General features: G+C 43.5%; 1 protein-coding gene and 1 long non-coding RNA gene across 2 annotated transcripts in view; one reads left to right on the top strand and one right to left on the bottom strand.

Moving 5' to 3' along the window:
• Nucleotides 1-14,810, bottom strand: part of NEURL1B (neuralized E3 ubiquitin protein ligase 1B) — a 316,674-nt gene that overhangs the window by 270,868 nt on the left and 30,996 nt on the right. The gene's annotated exons all lie outside the window — the stretch shown is intronic.
• LOC128345846 (uncharacterized) lies at nt 7,117-14,559 on the top strand. The gene is made up of 4 exons (XR_008316666.1): nt 7,117-7,256; nt 8,633-8,749; nt 10,895-11,069; nt 14,160-14,559. It is a non-coding gene; the product is annotated as an uncharacterized LOC128345846 (long non-coding RNA).

The raw sequence follows: 14,810 nt of genomic DNA, 5'->3' as shown, positions 1-14,810 counted from the left end.
TAGCTGTCATGATGGAGAGCATTTTAAAGGAGGCAGAAAAGCAAAGGTTGAAAAGCTACACAAACAATGCAACCCACAACAGGGAAGGATGTAAGCCATGTGTCTGCCCTTCACAAGCGCATCCCCCTTCAGCAAATTCAGCATGTGGGCCAATATTAAAAGGAGAACAAAAATCACATCACAAGTATGACAAGTGGAGAGGAAACTAGCAACCAAGAAGCTTGTGTGGCCAAAGCAGGAGCATAGTGATATTCTCCATTCAGATGGCAGATTTGCCAAGTGCTCTTCTTCCACGTCTTTCTGCAGGAAACACAATTTCAAGCCTTGGGGTTCCTTGCAATTTCTACACATTTTCATTAAGATTAACTCACTGATGATATCATGAGGCTCTCCAATTTCAGTTTGTTTTTTGTTTGTTTTTTACGTAGTAACATTCCACCATCACGATTACAGAAGAAGGCTTATAGGAATAACTGAAGTGTTCCTAAAACTCATGGTCCACCTGTGGAGCTGGTCAAGTCAGTTCTGAAGGCCCAGCTCACACCCACACAAAAAACCCCAAGCACCGGCCAATCACTTTGAGGCCAGTGGCAACAAGACAAGAGAAGGCTTGTGCTGCCACTAGACATGCCCCATCAACCAATGGGGGCATTCTTAGGGAAAAGGGGGATGCTCCCATTGGTCAATCTCTTTCTCCTACCATCCCCACCAACAGAGCTGCCGTGTGAATCAAGACATTCAGCAGTCCTCCTTGTCATATGCCTCCACCAGCCAATGGGAGCTTTTTCAGGAGCCTACAAGAAAGCCCACTGGTCAGTGGGAGTGCAAAGGGGTAACCAATAAAGGCCTCAGCTCTGGGTCCTTTCAATTTCCACCTTCAGAGGTGGGAGGGGAGATGTCACTGCTCAGACAGTGGCTCCGTTCTCTCAGTCTGACTCTCCGAGGGCAAGACGAAAAGACCAGGAGCTCCTGCCACTGCCATTGCGCCCACCTGGTAGGGCCTTGGAAGGGCCATGGCCCAGGGCAGCCAGCTCCATCCTAAGGACTCAGAGAACAGGAGAGAAATAAAGAACAGAGACATTTTTAAAAAAAGTTGCAAAGACAGTCATGCAACAAGTTTGTTGCTAGGAGAATATTGGGGACCACACCCTACTCCGAACTTCCAACTGTTTCCAGGTAGCGTTCCATCAAAGGCTTTCATCTTTATTATTTGTTTGTTAGTTTGTTTGTTCAATTTATAGACCGCCCTTACAAAATAGCTCAGGGCGGTTCACAAACATCAAAGACCCTTTAAAACAATTTAAGAGCACTGGAAGGCCAGGCCGAACAGGTAGGTCTTTAGGGCTGTCCTAAATTCCAATAAAGAATTTAAATTACGGATGTCTGCAGGGAGTGCATTCCACAGTCCAGGAGCAGCTACAGAGAAGGCCCGCCTCTGGTCGCCACCAGACGAGATGGTGGCAACTGGAGCCGGACCTCCTCAGATGATCTTAGCATGCGGTGGGGATCAGACCAAAGAAGGTGCTCTCTTAGGTAACCTGGACCTAAGCCGTTCAGGGTTTTAAAGGTAATAACCAGCACTTTGTATTTTACTCAGAAACATATCGGCAGCCAGTGCAGCTGTTTCAAAACAGGCATAATATGGTCTCTCCGGGTTGCCCCGGAGACCAGCCTTTCTGCCGCATTTTGAACTAACTGAAGTTTCCGAACTACGTACAAAGGCAGCCCCACATAGAGCGCATTATAGTAGTCAAGCCTTTAATAAAAGGCCATCCAGGCATGAACGTAGGAAATTTCTGTTGAATATCAACACAGATGAATTGTAGCATCTACATAAGCTGAAGGCCAGACATGGCCAGAAAAGAGTTCAAGGCAATATTATTGACATATGACAATGACCTCACTGCATGACCTTCGACAAATCATAAGAACAGCCCTGCTGGATCAGGCCCAAGGCCCATCTAAGTCCAGCATCCTGTTTCACACAGTGGCCACTGGAAGCCATAGGCAGGAGCTGAGGGCATGCCCTCTCTCCTGCTGTTACTCCCCTGCAACTGGTACTCAGAGGCATTCTGCCTTTGAGGCTGGTGGTGGCCTATAGCCCTCTGACTAGTAGCCATTGATAGACCTCTCCTCCATGAAGTTATCCAAACCCTTCTTAAAGCCTTCCAGGTTGTTGGCTGTCACCACATCTTGTGGAAGAGAATTCCACAAGTTGATTATGTGTTGTGTGGAAAAATACTTCCATTTGCTGGTCCTAAATTTCCCGGCAATCAATATCATGGGATGGCCCCTGATTCTAGTGTTATGTGAGAGGGAGAAGAATTTCTCTCTATCCACTTTCTCCACACCATGCATGATTTTATAGACCTCTATCATGTCTCCCCGCAGTCGTCTTTTCTCTAAACTAAATAGCCCCAGGTGTTATAGCCTTGCCTCATAAGAAAGGTATCTTAAATCATGTTAAATTCCTTATTTTTCAGTGCTTCCAACTATAGCACACTATAGCAAGGGGAGGGCAAATATACTCGCTTTTAAAAGAATTTTAAAGCCTAATGAATATTAGGTTGAAACATCCACATTTAATCCACTGTTGAAACATCCACATTTAAGCCAGTCTAGTTCTTCATTCTAAGAGAATCTAGCCAGGACTTTTAGAGCAACTAGCCAGGACTTTTCTAGCAAAAGAATTTAAGTTAGCGCAATCGACTAGAAGAGCAGAGTCTCAGCAAAAACCCTTCATATACATACTTTTGCTTTAAATTTAGCAAGGAGTTGTCCATCTCCAAAGGTAGAATTAAAGGTTTTACCATTGCTTCAAAGCAATCTGCTATGTGGCCCACAGCTCTCTATGACAACATACTGAGACATCACAGTAGCTGTGCTGAAAGCAGCTGATTCACTTGCAAAAGCAACAAAACCCAGCTATGGCATCAAAGGCCTGAAATAGCTGCTGGTCACTTTTTTTTTTTAGCTTTAGTGATCCAATTGGCAAGTGTAGGTGGTTTGTATGATCAAGAAGCTAGAATTCAAACTATTCCAGGCAGAGTTGCACTACCCCAAAAGGAGGATTGTTTATAGCTTGAGACACTGTTAGAGAACTAGCCCTTACTCTCCATGCCCAAGTGGCATGTTGCACAACATATGCCACCAGCTGAGCCAACTACAGCATGTCCTGGATAGAAATAGTCTCACTGCCTGGGACTGGTATTTTAGAACACCTCTTTCCAAAAATTAGAACAGCTCCTTCCAATTTTAAAGCAAACTTCACTAGCTTCTTCTCTGTTTCCAGGAACAGTTAAGGTGCTGGTTGCCACCTTTGAAGTCCTTGGCAGCTTGTGGCATGAGTATCTAAAGGACTACCTGCTCACTGGTTATCATAATCTCTGGAGGCCCTTCTCCTAATCCTCCATTATCAGAGCTCAGGTAGGTGGTAACTGGGGAGACGGTCTTCCCTGTGGTGGCACCCTAACTTCAAAGTGTTCTCCACCTGCCCACTCACCCAACTAGTCTGATGCATTTCAGGCAGCAGGCCAATACCTCCTTGTTTGCTTAAATTTTAATGATTACTGCTGTTTGGGGTAGTCTTTATTATTTTTACTATTGTAAATGCTGCTTAGTGTTTTATACTTTATCTGTTTGGTGTGACTATGTTTTACATTCTTGCTACATTTATTTTAACTACTTGTGTAAGCACTTTGAGAATTGTTTAATGATAATGCAAGTGAAATACATACATATGAATAAATTAAATAAGAGCAAACAAGAAGGTAAAGCTTTTTCTTTTGCAGCTATTTATGTTACTAGGTTACAAGCCAAAATGCTGAAGCTGAAAAGGTTAAAGAACATTGAAGATCCATGTGAGCAACCAAATCAGATGTCATCATTGCAAAAGGCCTCTTTTTTACAAAATTGTTCCTTTGCTTTAGTTTTGTGGATTTTGGCAGGTTTGAAAGCAGAGAAAGGCAAATGGAGAGAAGAAATGTAGGAGGTTTCACATTGCAGGCCTGGTTTAGCTCAGCATTTCACAAGCAGTGTATTGTGGCACAGTAGTGTGCCATATGGCACCAGCCACTGTTCCGCATGGACTCGCTGTGAGTCAGCTCCAAGAGTCACACATTCAAATTCCCAGCCAGTTTGGTGTTGGCTTGACCCATAATGCTAGAGATGAAGAAACATGAGAAATACCAAATACAGATGCAAATGAAGAGACAAAAGTCCCAAAGTACTGTAAACAGGTTTATCTGAGCCCAACACGTGTCAGCCAAAGCCTTCTTTAGAGGCAAAATATTATCCAATGTAATCCTGCCACAAAAACACTCCTTCAAAAACAGGTAACAATATCTTAGAGTAGCCAAAGCTAACGAAGCACATTTGCTGACACACGTTGGGCTTAAATAAACCTGTTTACAGCACCATGGGACTTTTATCTCTTTATTTGCATTTGCCTCATAATGCACCTGGAAGTCTGCCTCCTTCTCTATATATACAGGAATAAGACAGCTCCAAAAGCATGGAGTATAAACTTCCCACCCTTGGAGATGACTCACCCCATAATGCATTGGGTAGGACCCATCCCTCCCAATTCATAATTAATACATTCATATGTACATACCGTATATACATAACATGTGGGGGCAGAAAAGGGAGTTGTCTGTGTTGTAGGACAGTGTGCTACCTTTTTTTTTTAAATGCAAGTGTGCCTCAGGAAGGAAACTTGGGAAACACTAATTTAGCTGACAAGCCCTCAGCTCAAAAAGAAGTACTCTGGGTTAGTCTGGGTTGCCAACCGGGTTGTAAGGTCTATAACTTACGGCAAACTGTTTTTAATGCAAAGCAGTAGTGGTGTGTCCATCCCCCCAAATCTATTTTCACTGGAGCTCTGCTTTTTTGTTTGCATTCTCCTGGCTGAATTATAAGAACAAACTGCATTAAAGGAGTACATACCAGTTTGAGAAGAGAATACAGTCAGGAAACCTGTTAACAGGGAGGAACTTTGTGTAGTAGGACATAAAGACTCCATGCAAATAGGTTGTTGGCAATACCCACCAAGCCCCTCCTAGAAGCCATTTGGCACAGCTCCTTTAATCAACATTTAGTCCAGTGGACCAGCTGCTCCATCAGAACCTGGGAATATTTTGTTCAAGTACAGATAGCTTTGGAGGCTTGGGCAACTCACAATCTCAATTCCATACCTGTCATAGTGACACTAATACTCACAGGAGGAGGTCTGAAAATGAACTGCTTTACAGTACTTTTTAAAACAGAATTTTCAATATGCAGGTAACATTGGAATATGTGTAGTGTTATATTTCAGCATGAAGCACTGAGAAACTGCTTCTTATTCCCTTAGTTGCCTGAATCATGAAGATCCACTGCTAAAATGTGACATTAACCAGATGAAAACCTAACAGAGCTTGAATAGCTACAAAATGTCATGAAGCTATATAAGCAGCCTTTCAACTTGAAAGGACACCAGCAGCCTGGGAGAAAAGCTTGCGATCTGTGTAGTGTTACTAAAGGTCTCTCCTTCCAGCTGTTAATTCAAGACTTCTTCCAGTTCAGACCAAGCAACCTAGTTCTTTGATGTGCAGCAATACAATCACACACTGAAGGGAAGAATCCACCTGAAGCACCAATTAGGATTCTATTCTCCTTGGGCTTGATGTTAGTTACTGTACTACTATTATTTATAGAATATAACTTTTTCAATGCAAGATTTTTTTAAAGGGTTCTCAAAACAGTTTTACATAGGAAAAAGTAGTAAGATACTTCCCTGTCCGCCAAAGGACTCACAATCTAAAAAGAAACACAAAGTAGATATCAGTCACAACCACTGAAGGAATATTGTGGAACATTGTGCTGGGATTGTATATGGCCTGTTGCTTTGTATACAATAACAGAATCACTACTTTGAAAAGTGCCTCTTCACCTAGTTAGCAGGGGTGACTGAGACTATTCCCAAATAAGCTACCAAGATCTACAAGAACATAAAGGCTTCTAGGTTGGCTACACATGACAAGAAGCAGCATATGGAAGCAATTTGGCACCAGGAAAGAAAGGCCTTCAGATTTCTGTGAATGGATTTTCCAATATCATTATTAAAGCCCATTCACTCAAAAGCCACAAGCCTGATATCCAGCAAGTGAAGTTACATGATCAAAGGGTCACATTAACCATGAGCATCACAATGATCTCTTGAAAATTTGGTTTATGGACATGTGGCCACCCTGCACAATGTATTTGGAAATATTGCTCTTGGTGACCAGCTTTGGTCCTCTATGGTGTGGCCTAGCCAAACACTGCAGTAAAATGTACAGGAGACACTCAATTATCACGGGTTCTCCATTTGTGGTTTCAGCTATTTGCAGCTGGACTATATATACACCCGGTTTCCATTATTGCAGGGTGAATTTTCACCATTCATGGTTCCTGTGCATGCATTTCCCACTTCCAGTGGCATTTCCAGTTAGGAGGCACTTCTGGAGGCAGCACAGAGCCATGCCATGACTCCCCCCCCCTCCCCCAGAATTTGGAGGATTCTTTTGGCAGAATTTGAAGGATGGGGGGGGCATTACTAAAGGAGCTGGAAAGTGGGAGTAGTCAAGGGTCAGTGATGTGCTCTTCTTATTTCTGTTTTCTTTTTTCCCCTCCCCCGCCCTTTAGCACTTTTTCATGTTCTGAGGAACCTAACCCCATCACAATATTTCCATTATCATGGATTCAGCATTAACAATGGTAGTAAAGAACATAAGCCCTGTGATAACCAAAGGCCTCCTGTATACACACAATATATCAACTCACTAATATTAGCACTCCTTGAGAAGCAATATATATAAGTCTATGGTGGTCTTTGGCAAATGGTACATGGTAAGCCCCACCCTCGCAGCAGCCTCAACCCTGCTGCAACCAATGGAAACTGTGCCTGCCGCAACCCAGCCGCAACCAATCAAGACATGTGCTTCCGAGCAGTGGCACTGTAGCAGCAGCTGCGCCCTCCTCATGAGGAGACTTGGCGGGGCAATGTGATAGAGACCGGCAGTTTGAGCTGAACTAGGCCGCTGCTGCACTGCCACTCTCCCTGGGTGAATGAGAGGGTGGGGGGGAGGGGGTCTGAGCAGGCCTGCTTATTCAGAAATATGGCCTCATGCTTTCAGTCCATAAGAACTTCATAAGAAGAATGCTTAAGAGTGCAGCTTTAAGTGGGGAGGCAGGGGAGCTCAGGAACATAATCTGAAAGGCAGTTTGGCAAGAAGGTCTATTACCCAGTCTTTTCTTTAATCATAGTTTATTTCCCCCTCTATAAAATACACAATCTGTTATGGACGATGCACACACAGTAGCACCAAAACCATAGTTTCTATGTACACTTAGAAGCAAAATGAACAAAAAGATCCACAGGCTATCGGGTTTGCTGTAGAACAAAGAATGAGCAAACACAGCCCTCAACCCTTTGTAGATTTGTTTAAAGCCATGGAGAATGCAAGGCATATGATCCAAGCCTATAAAAATGTAACCAGCATCTCTTATAGTAAATGTTTGTGAAACAGGACAACCCCAGCATATCCTCATATGCCCGCCAAAAATGCACAGAGGTGCTCCTGGTTTGAGAGGATTAGAATACTTCTCAGGAACTTTCACTGGCAACCTACTTAGGGCTCTAGCTTGCCATGTGCCAGAAATGGCAGTTTCCCCCACTGGTTCCCAGGTCATAAATGAAAGAATATATATCTGGTTTTTTGAACTATTGATCTGTTATAGCTCAGTATAGGCTTTTGCACAGTGCTGGGGAGATCTTTCAGATCTGGCAACTCCCCATTTTACCCAACACTACTTTAAGGTTAATGGAGTAGCTTCACCGGTCTCTAATATATCCCTCACTACTACCACTACCACCACACAAAATTTAGAAATCAAGAACTAAACAAAATGCCAAACAGTAGTAGCCAACTTTTGAGCAGTCACCACAAATCAAGAGTTAAAATCAATGCACCCTAGGATCTTTTCACTTCTAGGTGACAAGTCCTGATGTTACGCAGTAACCAGGGCTACAGAGCCTCCTGTTCCTAACCAGGAGTGCCATAAGCCCCTCTTGTCCTTGGCACATGGTATTGGTATCCTTGATACAGAAGCATCCGTAGTTCACTAATTGGCAAATAGAAATAATTTATATATCTCCACATATGTATATCTGAATCCTAGCCACTCTCTAATTATTCTGTAGAGATACAACCAATACAGAGATTTAATAGCTCTTCCAGTGCATCGGATGCATTGTGTGGAAACCTAGTAATGACAGTGAAATATTAAAAATGGATTATAAACCCGATGGAGGAAAGTACTGCAAGGTGTGCAACACTGTCCGTCATCAGCCCCATCCTGGAGGCACAACTTAGAATGCATACAATTTTCTGATATATTGTAATTTAGGCCCACATGGTTGGTGGCCTCCAGCTCTTCAAGCAATTTCGGACAAACATGCATGGACTCCCAATTGTAAATATTCTGGTTTGTTTGGATTACTCTCTAGCATCAGGCCAAGCAAACAGAGTGCAAATTTATTACTGCCAAAATATTATTTTATTTCACACAAGTTCATTTAACAAAATGCTTTGTTTCCTTTGTGCAACAGAGCTAGTCACTGGGAAGGCAACCTCAAGTTTATGACTATTTCTATCTGCACGAAGCTAAGGAAGAGGGATATCTTTGATAAGGACATTAAAGTTCTTTGGTACTGCAATGGAAACAGGTAAGCCTTGGGCATATAGTGGAAATGTTTGATTAAGTCAGGCTTTGCCAAATATGCAAAGCTGTATAATAGAATCCTGCAATTACCCCTGTTCAGTGGTAGTCACTGGGGATTTTTTCCCCCTTTTCTTTTTAAAAAAAGAATCCTGCTTTGCATTCCCTGACACAAATAGCATGAAGCAGTGTTGCTTAGGAACATTTGTCCTCCTACACCATATGCACAAGATAGATTTCAGACACTGGGGTTTAAAATTTAGAACACGATACATCGTGGTTTATTCTAATGTGCAGGTAGGCACATTTTGTGTAGTGTCAAAAAAATAGTGCAGTGTGAATTAAGTTTTTGTGCAGTTGAGTATATGGGATGCAATAGGATCTAGGCTGTTACTTAAAAAGAAATAGATGAGAAAAGTAAAAGTGGGGAAAGGAAAAGGAAGATGAATGCTGTTTTCTTTCCATCTTCGTAATCTTATACTATAGTATATTATAGGACTAATTACTTGACTAGTCAAAGTTCTATATGAGTCAAATTTATTGACTCAAATTGAACTCTGCTTAAACAGTACAAGCAGGCATACACCTGTTACACAGCAGTACAAAACACAGAGAGGAAAGTTCTTATTTTCCCTTCCCTTTCCCCCATTCTCTTTCTTTTGGTTGCAAAAAAAATTTAAAAAAATGGGGGCAGTGAGTAGGTGATGTGCCAATGGCTACTTGTGCAGTGTGTGTGTGTGGGGGGGGAATGTTTAGAATAAACACCACTATATACACTACGTAAAGCCATCTACCCTCTCTCTCTCTCTCTCTCTCTCTCTCTCACACACACACACACACACACACACACACACACACACACACACACAGAGGAAAATTAATACACATACATCATGCATCTGATAAAGAGAAGATAGACAGTATTGTTTTCAGTCAAACCTAATATTGGTTTCATCTTTCCACCAGCAGCAATGCAATTTTTGTAATCCCTTATATTCCTAGCTATAATTTGGCTTAAGGACTAGCAAGACAACTCATATTATTTTGGCCTCATCAGCATTTTAAAAGACAGTCTTCCTGAAACTGCCAAATCCTGTCATTCTGGAGTAGAATGTCACGTTAGCATCCCCCTGCTAACTTGGCAAAGAGGCACCTTTTAATGTGGTGATTCTCTTTATTTAACAGGGGGAGAATAACTGGCCCTATCCACCCCCAGCAGAGTACCTCCAGTGACTGTTGCTGGTGTCTATCTTACATTTCTTTTTAGATTGTGAGCCCTTTGGGGACAGGGATCCATCTTATTTATTTATTACTTCTCTGTGTAAACCACCCTGAGCCATTTTTGGAAGGGCGGTATAGAAATCAAATCAATCAATCAAATAAAGCTATGAGAAAGTTCACACATGCTCCTATGGAGCAAATGAACAGAGCATAGTTTTATTTCACTATTACATATACTGCTGTTGCCATCTACAAACACAGAAGTTGCTCTGTCTGAGATATATTTAAATACATTAATGTTTAAATAACCAAAATGGCTCTCTTTCTCTGAAAGAAGAAATTATTACACTTGTAGACATCTAGTTTCAAAAGGACTCTGCCAAACAAGCACCGTGTAATCCACTTGTAATGCCAGAGTTTATGGCAGAATTACATAAACTAGTTGAAAACTCATCATCATTTGCCAGAAATGATAATGGTCAAAGGATGCTACTTACATTTCAGCCCAGGAGCTGCAAGGGGCATTTGGGCAAGACTAGATATGCCCTTTCAAGCCTTTTGACCCTCTTGGTCCATACAATATTCATGTTTTGCCCCTACTAATCTCTCACCCACAACCCAGACTTCTGCACTGTAGACATGAGACCAATATGAGTAACCATTGTTTCCACCACCCAGAGTATTCTAAGTGAAGGGTTCTTGCTACACCTCAACCATCATGTGATGTGTATATATAATCGCCATATTCGTATATCTTGAAGTTTTCTGCACTTTTAGCTTAGTACTAAAACATGAACACTGCAGCATAAGAAGGCCCCTAGAGAGGCATTTGAGGGGAGGATCCTTCCATGAGGCAGGGGAGGGGTGGTAGGAGGCAGTCAACTCAAGCAACAAGTTTATCTTGCTTGAGAAAGCTTCTCTTCTTCCTCAGGTTTCTGTTGCCTCCTCCCCAGAGAGAAAGTGAAGGAGACAAGTGCCCCAGTACACCTCCCACCACAGCCACTCACAAAGCTGACTGCTGGCAATGCTGCTTGGCACTTCCTCACTGCAGATGCTGCTGCTGAGGCCCTTGGAGCCAGAAGCTAGTGTTCTGTGATCTGAGCCAGGTGAGGGTCAGTATAACTTCAGTCAGTTTCTCAGCGTGGTGAGCTAGGGGAGATCCCAGCACTCACTACTTTCTTTTCCTGGGAGTGGAGGTAAGAGATATATCAGTTTAAAAATCATTAACTGGGACTTCAACTGGCTTTCCCCTCCTCTACATTGTGCCAGGCTCCGTGTTAAATTTAACAGTTTAATACATCCCAGTTAATTTAAACAAAGATCATATCTCCACCTCTTCCTCCCAATGTGCTCTATGCAGGCACCCCATCTCTACAACAGAGGCTTACTTGTCTGTCTCCTCCTCCTCCTCCTGGAGGCTTTCCAGACATGGTTTTTAATTCAAATCCACTCCGGATTAGAGGGTGCCAGTCCACATATTAGTTTTGTTTACTTTGAGGTCCCTGCAGGCTATCAGGGACGAGTACACACCCAGCTCTACTTTCCCCTGAATTACTGTTAAGAATTGCTGCACATTCTTGCCTGGCCCAAATTATGTCCAGGGTAAAAAAAATCCTCTATTTGCAACAGCTTTTTTATTTTTTTATATTTTTTTAACTGAGCTTTCTGGTATTCCCTGCTGCTTGTGTGGAGTGGGCATTGGCAGTAATTCGGCTTTTTTCCAAACATAATGAAGGGGAGTTTGACATCTGTGTTGTCTGCTCTGAGTGATTTGCAATTGTGAGTGTTGGGGGCAGGGAGACGCTGAGAGTAGGGGACACAGTTCAGTTCGAGTGCCAGCCGATCTCCCAAGCACTGAGCAAAATGCCATCTGAATCTAACTGAAACTCAAGGGAGGGAGCTGGAAATGGGGGAAATGGCCCCCCTCCCTCCTCAGAGGATCTGCTGCCACCGCCACAGAGCAAGAGGAGGAGCATGCAAGATGCTGGTTCTGCATCACTAGGCAGTGTATGATCACTGTGGGGGGAGGCAGGTTGAATTGGCGACACTACGGGAAACGCAATTTTTCTGCAAAGGATTCAGTGGCTTCTTCCCACTAAAGTCTCTGAGCACTAGATCTTTGTCCAGCCAGGATGCACGCCTATGCTGGCTTCTCAGCTCACAAACAGAAAGTTCCTTCATGAAGCGGCTTCCTCCTCCTCCTCCTCCTCTCCCCAGCCTCATTCTGCTCCCCTTGCAGTAGCACAGGTAGAGAGAGGCAGAAAGAGAGAAAGCTGCACAAAAGCTTCAGTGAATTTCAGCAGCCCCTTCTCTCCATGACAAGCCACCTGGGATGACTGCTTCTTAACCCTCAGTTTCCTCCACACATTTTCCCTCTTGCTCCCTCTGTCAAACTAACAACAACAACAACAAGGTATCTCACCTGTGATTGGTTGGAGAAAACCTGAAGCCAGTTGTAGGAACTCACACAGGAAAAAGATTGCAACAATTGCGGAGAGGAGCCGACCGCATGTGGGCTATCCCATTTAATCCCAGAAGTAGACATCTTACGAATCTGCTTCAAAGCAGATTTGCTCTTCAGATACGCCGAGGCATAAAGCCATGTGTAAAAAACCTCCTGGAGGACTCTCAGCATTTCTCTCAGGGGCAGCACAAACAAGTTTAGCAAAAGAAAGAACCCCCTCTAATCCCATTATGCCACCAACCAGGATCAGCTAGTTTCTGGGTTGCACACAAAAGGGTCCCATATTGCATGTGACTTAATAGCAATGTGCTCCCACCTCTTTATAGCTCTAAAAGAATCATTCTGAAAGAGTCCTATGCATATTTATTCAAAAGTAAGTCCCACTGTGTTCAATGGGGCTCACTCCCTCATCAGTGACTTTAGAAATAACATTTTAAAATCTGCTGCCCAAATAGGTTGAGCAAATCAAGGGTACTAATCAATCTAACTAAATGTTGCAGATATAATAAGTAGCCTAGGTTAAGCTCTGTTTCCTGTTAGTTATTTGATTTATTCTGTTTCCTCTATTTTGATGGACTTCTATGTGGAGTTGCAAGTTGCTGCATACCATCCTGCAGCTGAACCCTAAGTTGATTTTAAAAGAAATGTCATCCAGAGAATTTTGGGCAAGCTTTTAATCTCCCTGCAGGAGTTAAACATGATTTCACCTGTGAATGTCACCAATTACTTTGGTTTATCAAGGTAACTACATTAAAGCTGTGTGTAGACCTCATCTCAGGTCTGATTTTCATGTACATTTGGTAAGACGGAGCATATGAAGCTGCCTTATACTGAATCAGGTCATTAGTCCATCTATCTCAGTATTGTCTACATATACTGACCGGCAGCTGCTCTCTCAGGTTTGAGACAGGGATCCTTCCCAGCCCTATGTGGAACTGTCAGGGAATTAACTTGAAACTATATTTTGTGCTTTTTATTAACCAGCAGCAAGGTGGATGGACTTGATGACAATAGCAATGAATGCACCACTGAGAGACCTTAAAGGCCAAGTTGAAGACAGATAATCCTGGAGAGAATCTATCTATGTGCTCGCTAAGAGTTGACAGCACTTAATCAATCAATCAATCACCATTCCATTCTAATATATATCCAGTCAGGAGCAGAGCACAGCTGGCGGCGGCCCATGTGCAGCCGCCACCACAGTCCCCTGACCCCGCCCCCCCACGTCTGATGTCAGATGTGGGGCCCAGCTAGCCACACCCACACATCATCAGTCGCAGGGGGCATGGTCTCCCAAACGGAGCCACGTGGACCCGTTTGGAAAGGAGTTCAGCCCGCGTTGCGTTGGGCAGTGTGGGCCAGAGGCAAGGAGATTACAGAGAGATTACTCCCTGCCTTAGGGAGAGCCGTTCTGGCCATGCTGCCAATGCAGTGCGGGCCAATCTCTCTCCTAAATGGGGCCGTGCGGCCCGCTGCATTGGCAGAGAAACCAGGAGCGGCTTTCTCTGCCTTCAAGGCAGGGAGAGTCACTCCGGCCCCACTGCCAATGCAACGCAGGTCAATATTGGCTCCAAACGGGGCCACACGGCCCCATTTGGGACTGAAATAATGCCCCGATGTCTGACGTCAGATGTGGGGGGCATGTCTGGTGCCATGCATGCAGCCCCTGATTGGTGGCGGCCTAGGTTCTTTGAACCCATTCACCCAATGGTGGCTTCGCCTCTGTCTCCAGTTTTCTGTTGTATTAGGTGTGCATGGATACTTGTGTTGAAGATGGCTGAAAACGGGCTAAGAGAGCTGAGTGTGACCCTGAGATGACAAAGAGGAGTTCTGCTACAACTGCCACCTGAGGAAGGATAAGCTCACCAAAGAGCTGACAGAAACCAGTTTGCGTTTTCTATAAGAGGAAGAAGCCTAGTCAGGTGGGGGCCCATGCTGAGGTGAGATGCCAGCATAAAACAAGTCTGAGAGCGGAGATACTTCAAAGGAGGACTCCAACAAGAATCCACCCAGAGTGACCAACACATTCAAGCTCCGGTCAGTCTATCTGTCTAAATTTACCATCAGCCTGGCCAGCTGGGGTGTGTGCTTGAAGTAAGAGTGATTAGCAAATTGATTAAATAAGGATAACATTGTATTCTACTTATAATAAAACCATATCTTATATATCCCATTGGTATTGGTTATTAATTTGAGATAATGAAACATGGTCACCCTTTCTCTCTTTGTCATGGAATTAAGTCAGTCCCAGTTCTTAAATAAATTATCAAATTCATGACAGCTGGGGCAAAGTGACTGAAGCCCAACAACCCAGCAACTTATTGCCAGTAAGTTTTTCCTGAATTTCACCATTTCAAGCTGGAGCATGGTTGCTATGTTTGAA

The sequence above is a fragment of the Hemicordylus capensis genome, chromosome 2, assembly GCF_027244095.1.
Source record: "Hemicordylus capensis ecotype Gifberg chromosome 2, rHemCap1.1.pri, whole genome shotgun sequence".
Taxonomy (NCBI): Eukaryota; Metazoa; Chordata; class Lepidosauria; order Squamata; family Cordylidae; genus Hemicordylus; species Hemicordylus capensis.
Note: the sequence above shows the minus strand (reverse complement) of the source record. Positions and strands in the feature narration are given on the sequence as shown.